The sequence below is a fragment of the Furipterus horrens genome, unplaced genomic scaffold (genome assembly GCF_987537825.1).
Source record: "Furipterus horrens unplaced genomic scaffold, mFurHor1.1.pri manual_scaffold_13, whole genome shotgun sequence".
Taxonomy (NCBI): Eukaryota; Metazoa; Chordata; class Mammalia; order Chiroptera; family Furipteridae; genus Furipterus; species Furipterus horrens.
Window position 1 is genome coordinate 28,851,404 of NW_028327183.1, and position 9,372 is coordinate 28,860,775.

Consider the following 9,372-nt stretch of genomic DNA (forward strand, 5'->3'; position numbering starts at 1 on the left):
ATTGGAGCAACTCACACTGAACCGTGGTTTGGTGAGGGTGGGGGTGGGAGGAAGCAGCTCTGTCACCTCTTTCTGTAGCACAAACTTCTGTAATCTTTACCAAAAAAACCCACAAACAAACAAAACCAAAACCAAAACCCAGGAGAGTATATGACTTCTGCTATAAGAAAATATAGTTTTAAAAATGCAGGAGAAGGGGTACAGAAAAGCGCTTGCCATACTGCTGGGCACAGAGAAGGCGATGTTACATACTGACGAGGTCAAACAGCAAGGACCTAAGAGAGGGCTCCCCTCCCAAGCCTCTGGAGGCAGCTCTGGATCAGGCTGCTTTCCCTCCAAGACCTGTGAGGAAGCCCCTGCAAGGCTCCCAGCAACCTCTTCTCTTACCTCTAGGAGAAGAGATCAGTGGCCATCTGGCATCTCAGGCTAGGGACAGTCGCTTGCTCTTCTGGGGTGGCCATCTGGGCTGTGGCTGCTCCCTGTGCCCTGCTGGCCTGACTGTGCCCATTTGGACTAAATGCCTGCCCTTTGCAGAGAAGGGAAATTATCTTTAAGCTTAGGCCTTCCAATGGCTCCCGTGGCTTTTGAAGCTTACTCTGTGCCATTAATCCCTGGCTCATACCCCCAGTTCTGGCCTTGAGGATAGAGGAATAGACCAACTGGAGCCCATGCAGAGGATGGAAACCCACGTGGTAAGAGGAATCAAAAACCATGACAGGGGAGGAAGAAGGAGATGAAGGACACGACCATTTCTGAAAGGTTCTCCTGGAACTGTTATGGGGGCCTAGTAGGGGAGTTTCAGGAAATGGTTTTTATATAGCAGAGGGGGAAATTCCTGGCAGTCAGAACTGGGGTGAGCTCCCCAGCTTTGGGTGTGTCAGCCATGTAATCACCACACCTGGTTTACTGAGATGGCTGACTTGATGACTCTGAGACATGGGGAGGGTTTCTGGTGTCATTTTGCACGCACTCCTCTTGTGGGCAGGCTGCCTATGGCCTCAGCTCTCTGAGTGGGGTGGGGGGTTGGGAAGGAAAAGCAGACCGCTGTCCCTGGCGGCAGGATGGGGTGCCCTCCTGATGGTGGCGGGACAGGGTGTTGTGTTCCAGTGAAGCCCATGTGAGACGGCAGACAAGCAGCCCGAGAGCAAGACAGCAGCCCTGATCCTGGCCTGGGGACCTCGAGCTGAAACAGCCAGACAAACAGCCACAGGTGAACGTGTGGATACAGTTTGGGAAGAGAGCTGCAAGGTCTTTGCACGTGGCCCAGAGCTGTGCTGGGTGGTAAGAGAAGCCGGGCAGAGAGACTGGCATTTCCAGCAAGCTGATAAGATCCAAGTCAGCCATGGCAAGGACATCTGTCTGCTTAGACCTGTGAAACCCACCGAGGGCACTCATTCATACCAGTTGTGGAAAGCTTGCCAAGGCAGTGAGCAGACGGGGGCCTCTTTTCTCAGCACATTCCTCAGGCTGCCACTTAGCTCCAGAGCCCTTTGGGGTTCAAATGAAAGAAAGCGTCACTAAAAGGCTCAACTCTGATCCCCTCATGAGTAAAGAATGTTCCTAGAATTAAAGCCAGCCGCGGACCCGAGGAGGCACCAGAAGTGGAGCTGGGCGCCGTGGCCTGTGGGCTGGTGCAGAGCCCTCACCCCGCTCCCCTGCCTGGAAACACCCACCCCTGAGTGGGAGAAGCGGAGGCCTTGGCTTCCGCAGCGTGTTTCAGATCAGGCTGGAGAGGAAGTGTACTCAGAGCCCTTGCTCCCTGCTGAGAGCCTCTGTGTGAGGACTGCATTCAGTCCAGTGAAGGCACTCTTGTCACTGCTGTGGGACCATCTTAGTGACCTTTTCTTCTTAGAGTTTCTTTAGAGTTCTATGATTCTGAAAAAGGATGTAAATTAAACACTCTCAAAGGCCGACCTTGACCCCTTCCCATTTATGTTACTACCCAGCCACTGCAGACGTCTGTCCACGGTTCTGTGAGAGCAGCTGTTCTGAATGGCAGGCGCTGTAGGCAGACGGAACCAGGGCTCCTGCGGTGAGCGAGGGAGCCCCAATGTGCGGCTGGAAGCTGGGAGAGAAATGGTCATGGTGGCAGTTTTCCCAGACTTGTCCTGACTTCTAGAATTGTCACCACACACATCAAAGCACCCAGGACAGTCTAGCCCAGCTCAGCGGCTCCTCTCATCCCTCTGCTTAGGGTGGAAAGGGTGCAGGTGAAGGCAGGCTGTCACATGGACCAGGTAAGGCCTAAAGGGAGCATCCGACTCTAACCTCAGGCTCTTCAGGCCTCAGCTGGGAGTCTACGTCCCTGTCCCAGGAGCCTTGCACCATCATTGTAGGCCTAGTCAACTGCAGCCCAGCTTGCCAGCTGGTGATTGTGAGTACTTCTTGGGCACACCGGAAGGAAGGAATCCCTGTAGTTTGGGGGTTTCGTATCCTGCCAGAGTCTGGGTTGGTAGGCGGCCAGCTCTGTCCCAAGAAAAGGCCCTGTGGCCTCACCTCTTCTTTAGTTGGCCAGGGAGGCTTTGCCTAATCTAGGGCAATGGAAGGTTCTGGCTAAGGAAAGCTGAGTGTGCCACCACAAAACCATGGTTCTGGCCCTGGGAGGGAGGTGGATGGTCAATCTTGTCTCTCTGGAGGGCGGAGAGGTGAGCTGTAACTCAGTGGGGTCCAATCAGTTGTCGGCCCGTGGTCCTCCCTTCCCAGTGACTCAGCAAACTGGAGAGTCACAGCTGAACTGTGTGGGGTACTGGGGAGGTTTTGCCCCAGCTCACAGCTTCCTTGGAGAGGGACAGTAAATGACAAGATTTGTTTAGCTCCAGGCTTACCCAGCGACCCTCAATCCCCTACCCAAACCAACCCAAGGACAATGAGGCAGACAGTGAGGCTCTGCTGGTCGGGCTTGCCAGAGGTGCACATTCCAGGTCCTTTCCCTGTGGCTTCTGTTTCTGGGGGCTCTGGGGTGGGGTTGGGGGGTCTGTTTGGGACAGGTGCCCCCCAGGTGGTTCAATAAGCTGGAACTAGCAAAGGCAGTGTCACAGGAAATACTAGGCAAGGTGAGAAGTGGGTTGGGGGAGACAGAGAGGGTATGCTCTCAAGTCCCACCGTGTTCTCTTATTATAGGGAGCCTCTCGGTCATTAGCAGAGAGGAGGGAAATCCATGTGCACAAAGGACAACTCCCTTTCCTGAGTCACTGTAAAAGTTTTCATCCCTTCCTAAATGCCCCCTGCCCCTGCCCCATGGAGCCTGTGCAGGTAGCACCCACCCACACCTCCTCCATTCCAGACAGGGGGCCTGGCCTGGTCTGAATGCTCAGGTACCTGAGACGTCAGAAGTGCAAACGGAAAGGAGGTAAGTCAGCTGTAACGTTGGCCACCAGACCCACCACCTGGGCCAAGGCTTCCCACACCCACTGCCAGGCTCTGCCCACCATCCAATCCTTAGTCCTGTAGGGCTGGTGGGTGCGGAGCTTCAAGAACCTGGCCCAAGCACAGGAGAGGCCACAGCCAGAGATGGGAAACACTTTGGTTACCTCGGCCTGCCTCTCCTCACCCCATGCACCTTCCCCACCCAAACTCCCAGGAGCTGGTCACTCCCTGCTACCTGCATCCTGGCTCTGGCCGTCTCCCTGACTGTGCACATGGAAGTCTCACCCGATGCTTCTCTCGGCTCCAGCCTTCTATCTTCCCCAGGGAACTTCCTATGGGAAGGGACAGCTGTTGCCTAAGACAAGCGCCATCCGGTCTGCACACCTGTCCTGGCATTTTATTACACTAAGAGCCTATTGGCAGAGGCCTGCGGATCACGCTTCTCTGCATCTCTACTGCCTCAAACACAGGATCCAAAGGGTTCAGTAATGGAAGGGCAGTGAGTCAGCTGCGTTACAGGTTGCAGAGATGGGGGAGGGGGAGCCAGTTCCCAGCACCCACCCCAATCTTCCTGCAGGACCAGGGAAGGGTTGCAGTCCCCAGAAGAGTGACCTAGGCTGTGCCCACAAGGGGCTTGTCTCAATGGCGGGCTCCTTGGGAAACACATTTAGGAAGGGAGCCAAGGGACCCCTTATTGAAAACAGAAAGAATACTAAGCTGAATCTTAAATTTCCTCTGGGTCCTGGGCTTCCCCCCATGTTTATTGCACTGGTCTCCCAACCAAAACGCACTCCTGTTTTCTGCTCCAGACCTGCTCAGCTCACCCAGTCCTGCCTCAGTCTCCCTTTGTCCAGTCGTGAGTGGCAGGCTGGCTGCATCTGTGGGTGCATCAGCCTACAGTGATAACCCCATACTCTCGTTATGGAGAATACCATCCGCCCCGGATAATCCCGTAATGCTTACTGAACAGAGCCTTCCTCCCCGGGGCTCCAGCTGTGGGGGGCCTGCTATAAAGGCACCCTGGGTTTCTGTGGAGTTTTGAAAACTGCCTCTTAGCCCAGAAGTAATTTGGCAGAGAGCTTACCTGACCTTGGGGCAGCCATTTTATCAGCAGGATCTACAAATGGCTTTTGAGCTCCTCAGAAGGCAGGCAGCTGAGTAAATTCCAGGAATTATAGGTGATTAGCAGAACGATTCCACTCTAGGCCTAGCTCTGAGCTGTAGGGAAGGACCAGGTGGGAGGCCAGGATGGTAGAGGCAGCAGCCACATCGATGGTTGTCTTCCTTTAAGTCCCTCAGAGGGAAATGTCCTAAGTAGGCTAGGAGAAACCCACAGCTGAGGTCCTCAAGGCCAAAACTGTTACTCCCAACTTGCCTAGGCCAAGTACTAAAGCTGAGTTTCAAAAATACCCTATCCCAGTATTCTTTCTGAGCTACGGGTGCATTCAGACACTGAGTCACAGCATGTGAAATTGTCCTGAGGTACACAGGACATTTGGACTGTATAATGCAGAGGATTCTGTTTGACATTTCCTCCCCAGTAATGGACACTCATGTTCTCAGTTTGCTTCTTCTTGATGACATTAGTTGAGCACATTTTCATATGCTTATTGGCCATTTGGGTATCTTCTTTTGGGAAGTGCCTGATCAATTGAGCTTTTTCTTTTTTTAAAAACTGACCTGTTATTTATATTTTTGACCTTTAATGTTAAATATATTTGGATAGATATATTGGACAGGATTCTTATGCTGGGTAATTGTATTATAAATGTGTATCTTCTTTCTGTCTCTGACTTTCCTTTTCATTGTCTTATGTTTTATTTTATTTTATTATATATATATATATATATATATATATATATATATATATATATATTAGGATTTTATTTATTTTTAGAGAGAGGGGAAGGGAGAAAGAGAGGGATAGAAACACCAATGTGTGGTTGCCTCTCCTGCACCCCCAACTGGGGACCTGGCCTGCAACCCAGGCATGTGCCCTGACTGGGAATTGAACCAGCGACCCTTTGGTCTGCAGGCTGGTGCTCAATCCACCAAGCAACACCAGCCAGGGCTTAATTGTGTTTTAATGAACAAAAGTTTGTGATTTTAAGGCAGTACAACTTATTATTTCTTTGTGCCCTGGCCGATGTGGCTCAGTCAGTTGGAACATTGTCCTATAACCAAAGGGTTGCCAGTTCGATTCCTGGTCAGGGAATATAGCTATGTTTTCGGTTTGTAGGTTTGATCCCTGGTCTGGGTGCGTATGATCCCTGGTCTGGGCACATATAAGAGGCAACCAATCGATGTTTCTCTCTCATATCAATATTTTTCTCTCCCTTCCTCTCTAAGAAGCAATGAAAAAAAAAAAAATCCTTAGGTGAAGATTAAAAAATCAATATTTGCCAAGCCCAAGGTCATGAAAACATTCTTCTGTTATTTTTTGGAAGCTCTATCATTTTACTTTTCATATTTAGGTCAATAACCCACAAGATTCCATTACATATCACCAAAATTTCTAAAATTAAAAAGACTGATAACCAAGTGTTGGGTGAAGACATGGAGAAATAGGAGCTCTCACACACTGTGGGTCGGGTGTTCAACTGACAATAAAACCTATAAATTGAACAAACACCCCCCACCAAAAGGTTCATGTCTACATAAAACCCTAAAAGAACTGTGTACGTAAGTGCATGAAAAAGCACATATAAGGATGTTAATTAACTGAAGCAATATTGGTATCAGCCCTCCCAACTTGAGCACAAAAGTCAGAAGACATGGGCTAGAATAAATGGTAAAGATTATTTCAAGGTTCTTAGGGTTTGCAAATCAGAAACACAACTAGGCAATACCCAGAGTGTTCTGAAGAAGAAAAACTAAGAGTTCTTAAAGAGTATGTTCTTAAGAAGAATCAGTCCTGCACTTGTAGCACCTAGATTGGTCCAAGACAGTGACTTCTTTGGCATCGGGGACTGGTTTCATGGAAGATAATTCTTCCATGGATGGGGTGGGGATGGGGACAGGAGGTGGAGCTCAGGTGGTTATGTAAGTGAGGCTTTGATGGCTGGCCTGACACTCACCTCCTGCCATGCAGCCCGGGTTCTAATGGGCGGTCCGTGACCTGAGGACTGGGGACCCCTGCTCTGGACCCACGCCTGTTCTTTCCTAAGTCCTTCAGGGGGCAATCAGAGGGTTATCTATAAGGACCTCTATATCTCTATCTTCAGGCATAACTGGGGCTTCAAAAGTTTAAGTTCCCAGGCTAGTTATAGCAAGAGATTGTTTCCTCTGCCTCAGCCTACTTGATTTTAGTAAGTTAGCAGCCTGACAATAGTGACCCCACTTTATTTCTTCACTCGTTCTTCAATATCACAGGCTGGAAGGGCAATGTAAACGACAGCACAAAATGTAAGCTCCTGTGACCTTTTGAGAACAAAATTTTTATTCACTCATTCATCCAATAAGACATTCAGTGAATGTTTACTATGAATAAGCACTTACCAGTCTGGCCCACAGTATGTTCTAGAACTGTTAAAACATTAGCAGTAAGAACTTTTTATCAATGTTGCTCTAACACATTCTGCTAAGTGCTAGCACAAGTATTCCCTCTGGTCTTCATGACATGACTGCCAGCAGGTGTTACCACCCTCGTTCTTCAGACAAGACTAGAGAGGTAACTTGCTCACAACCACAGAACTAGAAAATGGCAAAACTGGGATTCACACCTGGCATTTCACTACCACACAGCTCTTCCTATTAGCTGATAGTAGATGCCGCTGCAGCATTTGGAGTTATCAAAGAAGAATGAGGCACTGCTGGGGGCAACAGATAGTCTCTTTAAAAATATTTGTATGCCCTTGCTGGTGTGGCTCAGTGGGTTGTGTGCCAATCTGCGAAATGAAAGGTTGCTGGTTCGATTCCCAGTCAGGGCACATGCTTGGGTTTCAGGCTAGGTCCCCGGCTGGGGCATGTAAGCGAGAGGAAACTGATCAATGTTTCTCTCCCTCTCTTTCCCCCTCCCTTCCCCTCTCTCTAAAAAATAAAAATAGTCTTTATAAAATTTCTTTAAAAAAGTCTCACCTATGAACATACTGATGGATTGATCTGAGAGAGAGTGAGGGAAACATCCATCAGTTGCACTGAGTGGGGATCCAATATGCAACCTAGGTATGTGCCCTGACTGGAAATCAAACCCACAAACTTTCTGGTGTACTGGACGATGTTCCAACTAACTGAACCACCTACCTCCTGACCTTGAACTGGAAGTAGCACATACTCATTCAGGGCAGAAGTCTCTTTTCTGAGAATATCTAATCCTGAGAAATGACCAACTCTTCTTTAGTAACGAGAAGGGGACCTGGAGGGCACTAAGTCCAGGCTTCACCTAATCCTCAGTGTCTGAGGGCGCATCCAGGGTCCTTGGCAAACTCAGCGAGTTTCCTGTTTTGGGGCAGATACCCCAGCTACTTAGAACTGTGCAAGGGCAGGACCCTTGTCCATAGAACTCATGAGTGTTCTGAAATTCAATTATTTACAGATTTATTGATGGTACCTGGAATGTTTCAGACAGTACTAAATATAGGACACTATTCTGCTTTAAAGGGCAACACAAGTTTAAGTCAAAGGTTTCCTCCAAATTTCAGTGGATGCTTTGCTGGCTCTTGTCATATTCTAAAAGCAAAAGACCAGGAGAACGCAATTCTTGAGAGTTCTAAAGGTGGACTAGATCTCATATTCCAAAGAAAAATCTCCAGATCATTGCAAGGAAATGTCTACCCCAAGAAATTAATTCCTAAGAAAGAAAAGACTCCTTAGAATGGCCATTTATTTCTAGGAAATATAAGCTTGATCAGATTTTGCATCTCATTCAAAAATATCTGAAGCATTTTAAGGCATAATAATCAACATTATGAGAACAAACGTATTTATCCTCCACATTCGGAGGTGTATGGAAATGAAGTCAGATTAACATACCACCTACTGGAGAGCTGGCAGGGGTAACGCAAACTAACATTTGTGCCAGGTTTTCTATTGAACTGAAGAAAAAATCCAGTGGTTAAGAGACAGCGAGTTGATGGAAAGCCTTTATAAATGTCAATTAGTGAGCGGAAGTCTATTTTTAAATTCAGCTCTCTTCACTAAAATTGCTAAAAATGTCCACAGGGTATAGAGATTAATGCCCACGGCTACTTTCCATTACCATGATGTCATAAAGCAGCTACTGTGTTAAGATAGCTATAATCCTAAAAAGGGGCACTTTTAGAAGCAAATATTTTTTTTTAGAAGGCCAAACAAAAAAAGTAGGCGAGTAAGGGTGAGAATGACTATATGCATGACCAATAGGTTTTCCAAGTACATCAATCAGAAAAATAGCTAGTAAATCAAATCTAATTATACAAGAACTTTTTACTCTGATGAGGCTTAAAAACAGCAGATCCCAGGGAAATTAACTTGAAAATTTAAATTACTCAAGATTTCTAAGTTGTTTTCTATTCTATGTTAACCTAATTCCATTAGAACTAGCAAAATCAACTCTTCCTTAAGCAAGCACATTGCTTTTTGTTCTTTATGAAGTTACTGCTTCCTTTTCCATGTTTAGTATCCTCAGATCTTAAATGCCACCATTAGAAACAAAAAAATGATTATAAGTTAATTAATTTGTCCTCCTTACCTCTTGGGTGGATGTTATGCAAGAGATAAAAATTTTCACCAGTGATTTTAAGCATACGGACAGCTCCAAGGGGTCATGTCCACACACTCATACCCTCCCTCCTCTCTAAGCCCTTCAGATTTAAGAACATTCTGACGGACAAAGATTTCTTCAATGTACAAATATACGGTGTGTCGCTCCTTTAAGTCTTTTCTATAAAAAGGCACAGGAGGAATACATGTTGTACTCTACCTGAGAGGCTCTCACTTTTATCCTGGGTAGGGAAAAGTAAAGCCTGTTCTTAGGGCCAGGGAGCCTGGAGGCCCTGGGGCCAGCAGCAAGGCTTAGACAGACGGGAA